Here is a 17,193-nt window from a genome sequence, read left to right as displayed (position 1 = left end):
TTTTGGACCACAGCATCCTAGAATTCCTGCTCAAACAGCACTGAACCTGTTTCCAGTGTCTCTATGGATGCTCAGATTAGATTCTCCAGGAAGCTGACTCTGAAGAATTTAGCATTTAACATGTATAGAAAGGAATGGCTTTGAGATGGACATCAAGGGAAGCTCATGGAAGGAAGCAAGATTGGGCAGAGGGAGAAGTTGAGCTGTGTCACAGGTCCTGTGAATGGCATGGGAGCTCTGGAGCTAGAATGACCTTTCTCAGTTAGTGCAAGCTGGCCCAGGGTGGGCAGGCCTTATAGTCTCACATGCATCAGTCACTGAATGTGGGTTGCCCCTAGAATGAGCATGACCTTGGTGATGAGGCTTTCTGCAGTTGAAGCAACCCTAAAGGGGCTAATAAACTAAAAACTGTCTATCTGCCTACTTTACTCCCCCAAAATGGGGCAACATGTCTTTCATTGAGGGGAAATCTTGGTGTCACAACACAGGGCTCACTTTGGCAGACCCCTTCCTAGGGACTGTCATCTTAAGAGGAGACAACTACACTGGCGCATATACCCCTGTTCCCAAGTATGTTCAATGGAAGGCTGATTGTAGGGTGTGGGGCATGGAGGGTGAGCTTATATTTGTGAGCTGGGATTTCTACAGGTGTGTTCATGAAGGCCTTTCAGGTGTGGATGGAGCTTGGGTAGGAAGAAAATTGGAGCAGGCCTGAGGCCAAAGGCTGGGGGCTGGCTCTCCCTACACTCTGTATTCTGTCCCAGGACACCAAATGGCCAGAGAATTCTAAATTTCAACCTGATTTCTCAGGTTGTTATGCAGAAATATTTCTCAAGGTAGAAGAGTAGAACCTATTTGATTTCACAGCTTAGTTTAAATCTTTTTATAACTTTAGACAGATGGAATATAATCCTCTATTTATACTCTTGCCCTGAGCCCTGCAAATGTGGTAGGGGGTTTAGCTGATCACCTACCCCTATTGGATCACTTCCAGATAAATTCTGCCTTAGAAATTTGCCTGACACAAGGGGCAATTTAGCACACTGCATGAAGTACAATTTTTTTCCAACTGAAGTCCTGAAATTTAAATTTTTCATATTATACTTCGGCCTACCTTGTTTAGTAAAAGAAAATGGGGTATACAGAATTTCTACTTAGGAATTATGGTCAGATTCATTTCTACCCATCCCCAGTCAGTCATATGGTCTCCATTGCCTTTGTTCTTAGATCTATAAGCATTGGAGTAGCTGTTTTTACTGGATTGTTTTCCAGTACTCTGTGGGCCAGTGGGAGTTATGCTGGGAAGCAATCACAAGTTCATGGCAAGGACACTTCCCAGCTGCTAAGCTCCTTTAGGGCAATAAAGGACCAGCCCTCGCCTAGATGGAGAGACCTTTCTGGAGACATATGTCTCTTGATACAAACAGACCATTTCCCTTCTCAACTGGGGGCCAATCCAAAGTAGGTAGATTATTCCACTTTACAGTCTCATACAAACTAGAACATTTGCACTTGTTCTTTTTGTTTCTAGAAGACATTTATTGCTCTTGCCTGTCCTGGAACACTTCCCCCTTAGGTTATGAATGAATATTCCTCCTACTCACTCTATGGATCTGGTGTAGCAGTTGTTAAACAATAAAATTCAAACAATTCAGATTGACCATGAAAAGATTACATTCCTGGGATAGGTTGAAACTGTAATTAAGAATTGGCTTGCTGTCATGGGGGGAAAATGATTCCAATCCCCCTTCCATTTTTAACACTGTCAGTCACATTGTCCAGCTCCCCTTCCTCTGCTTGCTAAGGGGGGGGGAGGGAGCATGTATAACCTGAGCCCATTTGGATAGTCTTTGCCAGGTTTTTGACTCTGAGCAGGGTAACAACTTCAGCTAAAGGTGGTTAGAACTGACTTGTTTAGAGGAAGCATCCAAAAGAGACATATTAGTGTTACTAAGTTCTTGAAGAGTACCCTTTTCCTATCATTATTTAAGCTTGCTGTGTTATCTTTTTTTTTTTTCATTCTGTGACTTACCCAGAGTCTTTCCAGTATGTTTTTTTGTTTACCTCAGTTGGCCATAGTTGCTAGCATGGCAAGAGCCCTAAGTGTCACTTACATTTGAAATACCTTCCCCCAATCCCACCCTACTTTCAGGTTCACTCCCTACATCTAGTTTACTTTACTCTCCTGACTTTACTCTTCTGAATTTTTCTTTGCTGATTGCCTGAACTGCAAATCAGAAATTGCTCTACTTTACCCTAGTAAACTTTACTGTCAGAACTATAGTTGGATTTTTCTTTGCTAATATCTCTTTTAGCTCAAGGTAATGGTTAAATCTTGGGAATTAGAACTCACAGTGCTCAATGCTGATATAGATAGCTATCTTTAACCTTTAAAAAGTCCATAAATTGGACAAAAAGCTAAAGCAAAATTAATGTTAAATTATTCTGTTTCAAGGTGGTGAGTATAACAGAAATTGATTGTCATAATAATTCTCCCTAATATTGTTACAGTCTCAATGGGATTGAACAGCAAGTACTTATTTAGCTTCTGAGTCAGTAGGTTCAGCCGATCAGTCCTGGATTGGACTTACCTCATGAGCTTACTCTCAGATATAGGTTGGGTAGGTGGCTCTGCTGACTTGGCTAGGCTCTCTTACAAGTGTGGGTGGCTTTTAGGATGGCCTTGACTAAGATAACTGGGGTAACTCAGCTCTGGTCCTTGTGTCTCTCTTCCTTCTGGCACAGATGGCTAGCCTGGGAATGTCCTACTTATGGCAGTGGCAGAGAGTCTGAACAAGTAAATTCAATCATGTTTTTGGCTCAGCTCATGATCTCAGGGTTGTGAGATCGAGCCCGACATTGGGCTCTGTGCTCAGCACAGAGTCTGCTTGAGATTCTCTCTCTCCTTCTCCCTCTGCCCATCCCTCCTGCTCATGTGCACATTCTCTCTCTCTCTCAATAAGTAAATAAATAAATAAAATCCTAGGAAAAAAATAAATTCAGTCATGCAAGTGACTTTCATGCCTTTGCTTCTGTCACACTTGTCATAATCTCACTGGCCTTAGGCAAGTCAAATGACCTAGCACAGAATGAGAGAGCACTTATCGGCATAGGGAGGAGTGATAAGCTGGGGCCATTATTACCTTTGATCTACCACTGGGGTAATTTTTTTTCTCACCCCCCCCCTTTTTTTTGCTTTTCTGCATTTTATGATTTTTCTACAATAAACACCTATAGCTTGTTTAATAAAGGAAAATTTCCAAACTAGAACAGATTAAAAATCATTAGAAACTTAGAAATCACTTTATATAATAAATACATTTGGCTATACCATTGGCTAAAGTATGTAATACTTTATAAAAACTTACTAAAGCAGTTAACCTGCTTGAGACCCAGGTTATTCTCATACTGGGTAAGAACATCTTTCCCTTTTTCTATTCACTGTGACTGGAGCTGATAATTGAATCCTGAAATTTATTTCTCTTGTAGACTGGAATGTGCAAGTAGTGCTCTGGCTGGGATTAAGTGCCAAGCACCGAACCCAATGAACTGTGTATTTCTGTAAGCTATTTACAGTGAGTTTGGAATTTCATAAAACTAAAACGCAATGCACCAGAGTCTACTCATTTATCTTCTTTTTACATGAACTTTTTAGTGACCAAGGGATCTTCGTGCTTTTAGAGGGATATGAAGCATGCAACTCTGGTTCGGTTGAAGAAGTTTGTCATTTTTGCACTGTACCTTGTAGCTAAAATGTTCAGATTCTGACCATGGAGCAGACTTTAGCATGATTATGGTCCAATTGTCAAGCTTGAAAGAAATGCCACCTCATTAGAGAGGTCTTTCTAGACTATCCGATGAAATAGTTACTCTCCACTCTTATTCCCTAGCTCACTCTCTTCTTAGTTTCTTTCACACAGCTACCATTGTTCCTAGTTATTTAATTAATTGACTGTTTGCGTGCTTATTTATTTTCCTCTCTACTTCACCCAGATGTAAGCTCCTTAACAGCAGGGACCATACCTGTCTTGTTCATAGTGGCCCTCCTAATGCCCAGCACAATGCCTGGAATGACATGTGTATTAGATGAAGGAAGAACCATCATAATTTAAAATTTACGTTTGAAAGTCATATGTGCTAATTACCCAATTCCTCATTTTTAAAAATCTTTTGGTTATAAGATAAAAGGAACAAGCAGCACTTTTTTCTTTCCTCCTAGCGGTAGACAGTTTGTTGCATTTCTGCGAGAGGAGGTAGACAGTTTGTTGCATTTCTGCAAGAGGCCCTGTACAAAAGTGTCTTCAATAGACACCTGGTTAATTAGAATGAACATCAACTTTTTGGTAGTGATGGGGGTTATAGAGTCAGAATCCCAAGTATAGATGAGTCTAAAACATTCGTGGTAGAACCACTGTCTGGGACTCATGGTCATTGATGTTCAGGCCCAGTAAACTCCTGATTCTGAGGAAAATCTGTAACTTGAAATCTACTCAATAAAATATTGCTTCGTTGTATGGGCTAACTGGTGAAGAGGTGTTTGTGTGGGGGTATTTGCATCATCAAGATTAGGTGAAGACAGATGAAAAGGTCACAACAAGAAAACAATAGAAAAATTCAGTCATCCTTTTTTCTCAAAGGAAAAAAAATAGATAAAAAATACCTTGCCATATTTCACAGCTAATTTATTTAGATCTTAGCGTCTCTTATTTAGGAAGGCAGATAAGTGTCAAGAAGCAGTTTTTTCTTAGTCTTAATTTTATGGGGATTGCTGAAATTTTCTGATTAAATAATACCAGTGCCCAAATAATACCAGTTGTTTGGTGAGGACTCAAAGACACCCCACAGGAGCATTGGGAAGAAGCCTGCCCAACAGTGCTGGCATATTGAAACTGTTGTTCTGCCCATTTTTTCCCCTTGAATTTCCACTTTTTGAATGAATTTGTCTCTTTTGATCCTAATTTTTATTTCTGTCCAGAACTCATGAACTTAATACATTGACTTCCCTCCAGAAACACTTCCATTTTCTCTGCCTATCAGAACCTCCTGAGCCCATGAAGGCCTGCTTTAGTTTGCTAGGGCTGCCAAAAAAAAAAGGGGGGGGGTGCACCACAAGCTGGATAGCTTAAACAGAGAAATTACTTTCTCACAGTTCTGGAGACTAGATGTTTGATCACGGTTGTCTGCAAGTTTGGCTTGCAGGGCTATGAGGGAAGGTTCTGTTCCATGAGGGGTGTGCAATTCAACCCATAGCAACCTGTCTCCAGCAGAGTCTGTTCCTCTTGATATTGTGTAACCAAGTCCTAAACAAGCCATGATAGAATGAGGTCCATGGCTCCATCAGCGTGAGGGGTTTTCCTAAGCTCTTGGGTCTGGGCTGAGACTCTAAGACTCACATGTCCATAGAGATGGGATCTCTCAAATTCCTGTTGAATTTCCCAAATCTGCATATTTGGTCTTTTCCTTTGGCTTCTGAATGTATGTTCCAGCTTCCCTATACCTTATTCTTCATGGTGGTGACTGGATATTCTGCTTAGCTCTTAACAAACTTCTCTCCTTGTGATAGAAGCTCTTACCTTAGGTTAAGCACAAGAATCATAGAACTACTTCAGACAAGTGAAAAAGATGTATTTTTATTAAATTTTAATACACATCTCTCATTAAATACCAATGTCTCTACTCTCAGGTCTCACACCAAGAAGAGTGACCAGCCCTACTACTGATGGGGTAACAAACGGCACCACCTTCCAAAAACTGCTGTTTGTACAACAGTGTTGCTGCTCAGATGCTAATTAAATACTAACAACTAATGGGGTCTTACTTCATCAACTCTCTGTGCAATAATAAAATAATAATAATGGTAATACCACTTATTCAGTATTCACTAAATGTCAGTCATAACTCTGTAAGGTAGACACCACTGCTGACCCTGTTTTTCAGATAAGAAAACTAAGCCTTAAGATGTCAGGGTGGATCATTTACTAGTTATACAACTAGTAAATGGTTGACATTTGGGTGCGCCTAGAATTTAAGCACACTTTGCTATACTGGTAGCTATTCTCCCCTACCTTGCATTTACTACCAAGTGGTCTCTCCTAACTCAGGTAGGCTAGTTTTTGGCATCTTTCCTGATCTTGCCAGACCATATGGAATCCCAGCATGTCTTGAGGAAAATGCCTCCATGATAGGACACGGCTACCAGCTCCTAACCTTCAGCTTCTGCTTATTCTCCTTTATGTTCTTGAATCTGTTTTGCTACATCTTGTCCTACTTCCAGTGCTTTCCATGTTAAAGGCCATCTTCCAAAACACCTACAGAATTATCAAGGGGACTAAAATTTTCATTTGCAAAATAATCTGAGTATTTTGTGCCATAGTCTAAAATGCTTCCAATAGTCAACTGTTAGGAAAATCTGCCTCTGAATGTAGACATGGTATAAGCAGCAGACCGCTGCCCAGTTTCAGGATTGGTCGTAGAAAAGTCTTTTTAAGTTTACACCTCATAATATGCTATTGCAGGAAAATGCTTCTTAGCAGTTTTCATAGAATCTTGTCTTTTACACAACAATAAAAGGCAATTCTCCATTTCTGTGCAGCTATTTAGCAAATTAAAATTCTCTTCTCAAGTTTGAGAGGACAAAAGAATAGTTAAGGATATTTGATTTGAGATAATCACTTACACTATGGGTGAAAGCCAAAGTTGTTCCTTATAATGCAATAACCACTGAATTTTAAATAAGTAACACAGATGAGTCTCATTCTATGCATAGATAAATAGTTGTATGAAAATCAAAAATTTTTAAATGGAATTACATTTTAAATATATAATATCCATGAATTACTTATAGGATTTTTTATCCTATAGATAGATATGAAGAATGTTTGTTTTGTATAAATAATCGCTCAGTATTCACTAATATGAATTCAGTTACTTAATTATGATAGTGAATTTGTTTTTAAAAAGAACATATGTAGTATACACACAAAGTACATATAAAGTACACATATTTATAACAGTTTCAGAAAGAAAAGAAATAATGCATGTTTGTAAAGGACATTGATATTTCTAAAATTGTAAATATAATGTTTGATATTTGAAAAATAAATGTATTAAATTATAGGAAATACTGTATCATTCTGGCTTAAGGTGGGCAAAAGTTAGCAACCATAAAAGAAGAAAGCAGAAAACATAGATTTTTAGTTTTAGCTAAGAACCAATTTATACTTTTAGTAAAGCATTTCTGTTTGTTCAACTTTTTTTTTTTTTAAGATTTTACTTATTTGAGAGAGAGAGAATGCACAAGCAGTGGGAGGGGAAGAGGGAGAGAGAGAGAATCTTCAAGTAGACTCCCTGCTGAATGTAGAGCCCAACATGGGGCATGATCCCAGGACCCTGAGATCATGACCTGAGCTGAAGTTGGAGGCTTAACTGACTGAGCCACCCAGGTGCCCCATTGTTCAACTTGTTTCTTAGGAAGTTTTACCTAAAGAATTTTGTCTTCTGTCACATGCTGTCCTATATTCCATAGGTGTTACTGTTGAAGTAATTTCAGACCCTTTCCTTAGTGAGCTAAAAGTTGTGCCATACTCCCCTTTAAAATGGACTCAAACCAGTTTTCTCTTATGAACTAAAACTAAAACTTTGAATACTATATCCTGCTAGTAGGGTTCTCACTGGTTAAATAAATGAAAAGATGATGAATAAACATATTCTGGTTACCATAATAAATCTCTTTTTAAATTATTATATGGAGTCTGATTATAAAGGTCAAATCAGATAAAAAAATTAAAATTTCTACATCTGGAAAACACAAAGCAAATACACAGTTTTATTGTTTTTAACTAGCTGGAGGTTACACATTATATTACTTTTATTATAATGGGGAAGTGCATTCATTTTAATCCATACCTAATATAATGGAATGGTGGTCTTCCAAAAGATATGTCCATATCCTAATATCCAGAACCTGTGAATATGACCTTATTTGGAAAAAGGGTCTTTGCAGATATAATTAAGTTAAAGGTCTTTAGGTAAGGTCTTTCTGAATTATCTGGGTGAGCCTAAATGCAATGACAAGTGTCCTTGTAGCAGAAGAAAAAACAGAGAGACACAGAGAAGACATATGAAGACAGAGGTAGAGATAGGAGTGATGCAGGCCACAAGTCAAGGACCATTTGCATCCACTAGAAGCTGGAGGAGACAAGGAAGAATTCTCCCCTGGAGAGTTCTGAGAGACTACAGCCCTACTGACATTGTGATTTTGGACTCCTGATCTCCAGAAATGTGAGAGAATAAATTTCTGTTGTTTTAAGCCATCAGGTTTGCGGTAATTTATTATGATAACCTCAAGAAACTAATACATACATCATACAGGCAGGGAACAATATGCTAAAGAAAACAAATGACCCATTGTTGTTGGTTCTTCATGCTGGGCAAGAAGGAAGAAAACAAGCCATTAGGAATGTTCATCTTGTGCTCTCCACTGAAAGAAGAGCTTTGATAAATCAGTCTTTCACCTACTTCTACTAACAAGATGTAAAATCTTTAGTTATTAATTTTTTTTAGAGAGAGAGAATATGTGCCCCCATGTGAGGGGGGAGGGGTAAAAAAAGAGGGAGAGAGAATCTTAAGCAGGCTCCATACCTGGGGAGCCTGATATAGTGCTCGATCTCATGACCCTTAGATCATGACCTGAGCTGAAATCAAGAGTCAGATGCTTAACTGACTGAGCCACTCAGGGACCTCTTTAGTTATTCATTTTTTATTGATGTAGAGCACACACCTTATAAAGTATGCAAGTCTCAAGTGATCAATTTTTTTACATGTATGTTTATGTGTTAATATGTTTTGAGTTTCTACACACACACACACACACACACAAATTGTGTAACTATAACCACTACTCAGATGAGGATACAGAATATTTCCAGCATACTAGAAGGCTCCTTTTTGCCTCTATCCTATCAAAACCCACCTATCTACAATTCCCTCCTGAAACAAGTATTCTGACTGATTACTTTTAGGAGTTATTATATTTTATAGAAAGGTTTTATTATAAAAAGTTTTATAAAAAACACAGACTGTCTTTTTGTGTGTGTGTCATTTTGCTCATGATTATGTTCTTAAAAATCATTCATGTTAATTGTATTAAGCAATGGTCCCATTTCTTTTTAACTCCTAGGCAAGTGAATAGTCCACAAAATATTGATTTATTCTACCGTTAATGGACCTTTGGGTTGTTAGTTTTTGGTGATTGTGAAGAAAGTTGTTAAGAATTCTTGACTTGTTTTTAGTGGATGTATTCATTCATTCCTCTTGGGTATATATGTAAGAGTGGAATTATTGGTCATAGTAGTCATATATTTAGTTTTAATAGTTACTATCAAGTACTATTCCAAAGTTATTGTATCAATTTACACCCCCACCAACAATGTATGAAAGTTTCACTTGCTCTACATCCTTGCCAATGCTTAGAATTGTTAGTTTTTTTAGTTTTCACCATTTAGGTAGGTGGTAAGTGGTATCATATTTTGGGTTTTAATTTGCACTTCCCTATCGAGTAATGATGTTGAACATCTTTTCATGTGCTTATGGGCTATTTTGATAGCCTCTTTCATAAAATGCCTTTTTAAGTCTTTTGCTCATTAATTTATTTTTCCTTTTTTAATTGAAAATACTTTTCTGTTTTTTACTTGGGCAAATCAGGAACCGAAATAGTTACTCCTTTGTGGTCAAAATTTAATTTTTCTGTGCATTGATTTATTCTCAGAGAGCTTTAAACCTTGATGCATTTTGTGTTCATCTTTATATACATTGTAGATTTGACCCTGGTTCTCAGTTTTTCTATCTTAATTGTAGTCCCCCAAATAATTTTTGAATATAAAGCTATTGTTATATTGTGTGCTATCAGAATGCACAATCTTTTGGTATACATATATAAATTAGATATCCCTATAGATTGATTATTTATTAAATATCAATTAACATTAATATAATCACTATATTAGTAATATTATAGTAGTATCAATACTAATATATTAATATATAATATTAATTAATATGTATAGTAATAATATTCATAATAGTGACCAATGAGAGAATAAGTGATTTATATGAAGTTGGACACCCAAGATTAGTGTTAGAGCTCCTCAACTATTCAGATTCAAATGTTTCATCCATCTGTATTTTGTGATATTTATAGAGACTGTTCCATATTTTTCTCTCAAGTTCTTGATTTATTTTCTTAACACATCATAAATGCTATTACAGAATAAAACCATTGTAAGTAATAAGAGAATAAGCTGTTCTTTGGTTGTTAGAATATCCTGGTGTGTATTTATGCCCTGGGCCTAGAGACCTATCTACTATGTAAAATAATGTGTTTAGAACATTTAGTGTTATAAATTATGAAAAATAAATTCCCAGGGAATAAATAATTTGCTTTTAATATTAAAATACTTTATCTTTCTAATTAAAAAGGTTGATTCTAAAAACCTAAAGCTAAGATTTGTTTAGCTTCTGGATTTTTTGGGTTGTTTTGTTGTTTTAATGGGGAGAAAAAGAGAAATTGCCTAATGTTGGCTTAAGCATATGGCCTTATCTTGGGAACAGTCAGAAGGTTTTAATAGAAAGTACAGAACATTAAAAATAGGATTTTAGGTGCTACTTTCTTGGGCTTGGTTAGAGGACAGAACAATTTCACAGTGGGTTTATGAGCACTCCTGATGTGTAATATATATTTTTATTTGCTCTTCATTTATATTTAGTGTGTGTTGTAAAGCTGCATAAGGCTATCAAGTAATGTTAGAAGTTATAATGGGAGACAGCCCTTAATGAGGATTTTTTTTAACTATTCACTTTGAAGTGTATTAAAGACATATTCAGCTGAATAAAGCAGCCTCTATGCATCATAGATTTAATTCATACACATAAAACCTTTCCATGTACTTGCAGAAATAACACAAAGATCAATAACCTGAAAGGATGGAGGAATGAAAATACATGGTGGATGAGGCTCCTTTTGTATGAGACAGGAGAAGGAATATTTAAAGCTTAGCATCAGATTAATATCGTCTGTTTTACATTTTGCCTGCTACATTACCAGCAAGTTGCATCTATTTCCAGAATTTTAATCAAAGCCACTGAAGGAGAAAGTAGGCAGTCAGAAAAATGAACCTGGTGGAGGACTAAGGACTTTCCTTCAGCAGAACAGTATATCCTCAATGGCCTGTTATCTCCTTATTGTATAAGGACCTCATCTTTGAGTTTTGTTGGACAACTACATACATAGCCTGTGAAGTTATGATAAATAATGATAACATCATAATACCAAGAAAATCGCCCCAATTTTTGCCTTTAAAAATGTTAGAATATAAAACAACAGAATAACTGGTTCTCGATATGTTTGGCATTTTAAGAATACATAGTGGAAATCACTCTAGGTATTCAAAAATTACATACTGATCTCATGACTATTTGCACATGAAACATGAGAACAGGATGATCTTAAATGCAGTAGTTGTTGCCACTGATATTATGGGCTGAAGACAGTTGGTCTGGCTTACTCTGCTCTCCCTTCCTCACAGCTCCATGTGTCCTTTCCAGAGCTTTGCAGGAGATACTAGAAGTATCAAGGGCTTTGAGAGGATAAAGCAGGATCTTTCCTCCGTCAAGGCTAAACAGCAGGGGCAGACTCACATGCCCACAGGGACTGGGCAGGCTGAGTTTAACAACTCAAATGGAGTGACAGAAAACAAATAACAGACCTCAGAGTTAAGTACTTGTGACTATGGAAAACCAGAAAGTGCATGTTTGGTTAAAGGGGCAACTATTACCTAACTCCAGTCAATTGCATGAAGGTCTGCTGTCGCAGTTTGATCATTGTCCCTATAGACAAAATTAGGAATGAATTCATGAAACCCTGGGGGAGGGTTGTTCTTGTTAAAAATGTTATTGCTTAATCAATCACTCATATGGGTAAAATAGCCACAGTTTTCAGTGCAGTAAACCTACTGTCAAACTTGAGATCATAAAGCCAAGGTTTTTCATCGATGTCACAGCCTCGGTTTGAATGTATTCCTTTGAAAAACACTAATCGAAGGAGTACCTGCAATGAGTCACGTAACTGGAAGAGTTATAAAGAAGGATGATATGCATTATGCATCTTCATAGTCTAGCAGAGGCACTGGTTGATACAATTTAAATGCAGTCACAAAATAAAGGTTATGTAATATAACATGTTTCATACAATGATACATTATTTTATACTTTGAACTAACTATTTCAGTATTTCTCTTGACTTCTAACTATGTAACAATTCAAAACAACAGAGTATTTTCTCTTAATTTTAACCCTTGAATTTCTAATTTCTTATGGACTGTCAATGTGAAATTACAATACTGACTCCATTTATGCACAGAGCTGGAGTGCTTACGTATTGAAAAGCAGTTAGATTAGAAGGAGATTGTGTTAGTACTTTCATGGGAAGTATTAGAAGCCCCTGATTCTAATCTAATTCTTTTGTTTGGCATTTTAAGAATACATAGTGGAAATCTTTCAGGGGCTAAAATTTACTCATTCTTCATATTTTTTTCAGTCATTGCCTTTGCCTGACTCTGAAGTGAATAGCAACAAACATCTCTTACTTCTGGTCTCTTTTTTTGTTTAAGATTTCTTTCTTTATTTATTTGAAAGAGAGAGAGAGAGAGCATGAGTGGGGTGAGGGGCAGAGGGAGATGCAGATTCCCCACTGAGTAGGGAGCCCGACATGGGGTTCGATCCTGGGACTCCAGGATCATGACCTGAGCTGAAGGAGATGCTTAACTGCCTGAGCCACCCAGGCGCCCTACTCTTACTTCTGGTCTTGACACCGGTTCTGACAAGGGTGGGGAGTAAATTGGCAGTTTGGGTTCCACTTGGGTGATGTAGTGTGATATAGTTAATACAGATGTTATCCTGGTAATTTTTGTGCTTGGATAACCTGCGCATCCCTCTTTTGTTACTTCTACAACAGAGTTGAGTATCCAGTAGTCTCAAATGTGGACTTTTCCTCTACTCCTGTCCAGGTAATAGTGAGGCCCTAGTGTTTTGTGGTGGAGCCTGAGATTCAGCAGTATTTGCGTAACCAGTCTGGAGTTTTTTGTTTTTTTTTTTTAAGATTTTATTTATTTGAGAGAGAGAATGAGATAGAGAGAGAGAGCATGAGAAGGGGGAGGGTCAGAGGGAGAAGCAGACTCCCCGCCAAGCAGGGAGCCCGATGCAGGACTCGATCCCGGGACTCCAGGATCATGACCTGAGCCGAAGGCAGTGGCTTAACCAACTGAGCCACCCAGGCGCCCCAGTCTGGGAGTTTTTAAAGTTCTTTAGTATCAGAATTTGAATCCCAGAACTACTAGTCAGGTGTCCCTTCCAGAACATCCTACAGTCTCACTTCCGCAGGACTGTATTAGAGAAATGAGCAGTATTACAAGGTCAAAATTATTTGGCAGGGCATTTTTTTCCTTTGCTTATATCAAAATGGTCTCTAGCCATGGGATATGCTCCTATAGAATTAATTTCAGATTTTTAAAAGTGACATCTATGAGTTCTGGTTTTAATTGCGTCCTTGGTAATAAAATGTTTCTATTGGGAAAAATCTGAAGTCATGCACAGTTGCTACAGGTATCATTGTTTTAGAGCTTGTCAACAGTTTGCACACTGGTGTCATTACAGTAGGACTCACATTTCTTACTTCCTTTTTGTTTCTTCTCAAACAACGTTAGGTCTCATAAGAAGATGGTTGTTAAAGACTTTTAAGCATGAACAGTAAGACTGAGTTAGAAAGTGAGCTCTTCTCTGGCACGCAGGGGGAGTGAGGGGAATGATTAACTAGAGGCATTTTCCTTGGATTTTATTCTTGGCTCCAGCACTGATTTTATTGGATTTTCTTCCTAAGCCACCATCAACTGTGTTATGAACATACATCAACTCTCTGTAGCTACGCAGCTGTGAAATGCAGCAGAGTATCTACTCTGCTAAGGAAAACAAAACAAAACAAAACATTTTCAAACCTCTTATTTTACATTCTTACGAATTTTGGACAAAAACATTCTACACTCCCTGGAAGTTATAGTTTCTCAGTTTCAGTTTCAGACTTGGGTGATCTTCCTACACACACAATTCTGTTCTATGTTCTGAAGATTATTGAGTGTACTGCCCATTGGTCTTTAATGTACATTCTTCAAATCCCATTTTTGCTTGAATAGTGTCATCTCTGTCTTCAGCATATATCAATGACTGGAATAATAAAAGATATTTGCCTTAAAGATAAGTTATATTTGAAAGGTGCTTGATGCTGTGCATATGATACGAGCTGGTGTTTAAAAAATGTGCATACACTTATATGCACCTAAGTGAAAATTTGTGAAACTAGATTTGTTAGTAAGGCTAGGATGGATTATGCTGCAGTAACAAATTAGTCCTGAAATCCAGTTCAAGACGTGCAACACAGGTTAAAGATGAAAAGGGATTTATGTAATAATTACACAAAGACCGTTAAGGCTCAGGCAGCTCTCCAGGATAGCTCCTTTCTATGTGATGACTCAGAAAGCCAGGCCGTTTGCTTCTTGTAGGACTTCCATTTCAACACACGACTTCCATGATTGCTTCTTAAAGATTTTTAAAAATGTTTTATTTGTCAGGGAGAGAGAGAGCGAGCACAAGCAGGGGGAGGGGCAGAGGGAGAAGCAGGCTCCCTGCTGAGCAAGGAGCCTGATGCGGGACTCAATCCTAGGACCCTGGGATCATGACCTGAGTCCAAGGCAGCCGCTTAACCGACTGAGCTACCCAGGCATCCCTCATGTTTTCTTCTTAAAGGGAAGATAGGATCTCGAAGGCCACAGTTTGGAAGTGATCTGCATTACTTCCACTTAAATTTCACTGCTTCGAACAGGGTTTCTGACCTTTGACCATTGGCATTTGGGGCCAAACAGTTCTCTGTTGGGGATGGACTGTCCTGGGATTGGTAGGATGGGTAGCAGCATCCCTCTTCACACTAGATGCCAGTAGCACCGCCTGCAGCTGTGATAGCCAAAGATGTCTCCAGACATTACTAGATGTTTCCTGGTGGTTGGGGGAGGTGGGGAGAAATTGCTCTTGGTTGAAAACCACTGAACTGGAACTAGTAATTTAGCTGTGACTATAAGACCGTTGGGAGAAAAAGTCTTCTTGTGTTTAGAGGAAGGGGGAAAACCAGATATGGGTATGTACTGGTAGTCTGTAATACATTTGCTAATAGAAATAGAGAAATTTCGTCCTTTTACTATATACCTAAACATATATGAAAATGTTGATGTGTTTTAACATAAAACAAAAAATATTGCATGTCCAAAGTAAATTTAACAATTCTTAAGAGCTAATAAAGTTTGCTAACCTGGAAAAAGAAGAATTTATAGTGAAAATACATTGAAAGAATTATTAAAGGAAGTGGAAATTGTAAGTATTATATTTGATGATGAGAGACTTAAAATAAACATTAGCTATAATGTAAATATGAGTGTTAGAACCAATTAATGTGGCTGTGAAAACTTATCTAGCATCTATGAGCAGATGTTTAGTGTTGAAAATAATTTTTATTAGACACTGAAATAATCATTTCTGGGATAGACTAGTTCAATGTACACCTGTTCACACATGTTGACTTTGGTAATTTGCTGTATAAATGTGTTACTAAATTATGTGTATTAGTCATGGAATAAAGAATATTAGTTATGGGGTAATTAGAATGCTTCTAGTCACAGAGCTAGAAACCTGGTGGAACCATCTTCTGGGGGAGATAGAGATAGAGAGACAGAGAGATAGAGATAGAGACAGGAGAGAGAGAGAGATATATTTATTAGAAGAGGTTTTGTTGTACAATAGCCAAGGTTTGTTTGTTGTTCACGTTGCATTCTGGTATAGCTATGCTCCACATACTTCTCATTCTGGGACCTGGGCTGAAGACGCAGCCCCTCTCCCAGTATCGTGTAAGAAGAAATAAATAATCATACAGCCTGCTGGTGGTTCTTAAAGTTTCTGTGTTCATGTATCATAAATTACTTCTGCTTGTATTCTGTCAGTTAAAGCAAGCCACATGGCCAATCCTCCCACAAGGAGATACTGCATGTGACATGACCACAGCGGGGACATAGAGTCTTGTTACAGAGGGGGCAAGAGATCACTGTGAACAATAGTAGAATCTACCCTAGATGCTGAGATGGATTACTGAAGGTGGGGACCGACAGAAATGGCGGCACAACTGTGACCATCTCTGCATCTCTCTGTTCTAGCTGCATTCTTTCCAACTATGGAAAGTAGGAGGAAGTCAGCAGTGGTCCTAGACATACGTTCCCCTAATTAGCAACAAAAAGAAGAAGGACTTCTCTCCAGGGCTTAGTTCTATTGAAAATAGCCAATTTGTGAGAAGGAGTTTTTGCTTTATAGTAAGTTCACTGATTGGCTATGCCCATGTGTCCACTCTCTGTGGTTAAAAGAAGACCACTGAGATTTCAACCCATCTATAATCATATCATGATGTGAAGAGTGTTTCCCTAAAGGAGGGCAGGGGATGCTGTTGCCAGAAGCAGGTAAAGGTGCTGGAAAGACTGGAAAATATGTCCACTGTGTATAGAGATGATGTCATTGACAGGTAGTCCAGAGTATAAAGAAGACAATATAAAAAATGAATTTTCCATCTTTATTCAAGTTTTTGGTCCCCTTATTTCATAGTTACACAAAATTTTTACCCTAATCAGGGGGTAAAGGTTGCAGAAGAGCTCAAACATCGGTTGGGGGGAAAATAATTCCCCAAATCCTCCTTATAAACCTTCGAGGAGGGATCCAGAACAATAAAACCTTATTACTCCATTAAAATAATATTGTTAACTGACAAAGAAGATAAACTTGCTTTACTCTTGTTCCCAATTATTGATTTTTTTCAGAAACTCTTTTGATGTCCTGAGATGCCTTAATGTAAAGAGTTGAAAACAGGTCAGTGAACCAAGTTATATATTATAGCCATTTCTAGACACGTCCAAGATAAAGAGGAGCTCAGATTATAGTCACTGACTTTGAAGTGTTAGCAGGTTAGATGTGGAGAGGGAAGCATTCACATGTTGAGATAATAGCACAAAGTTCTCTCTGACAAACACCAAAAGGATAGAGACAATGAGCCTTTCACAG

The sequence above is a fragment of the Neomonachus schauinslandi genome, chromosome 1, assembly GCF_002201575.2.
Source record: "Neomonachus schauinslandi chromosome 1, ASM220157v2, whole genome shotgun sequence".
NCBI lineage: Eukaryota > Metazoa > Chordata > Mammalia > Carnivora > Phocidae > Neomonachus > Neomonachus schauinslandi.
Note: the sequence above shows the minus strand (reverse complement) of the source record.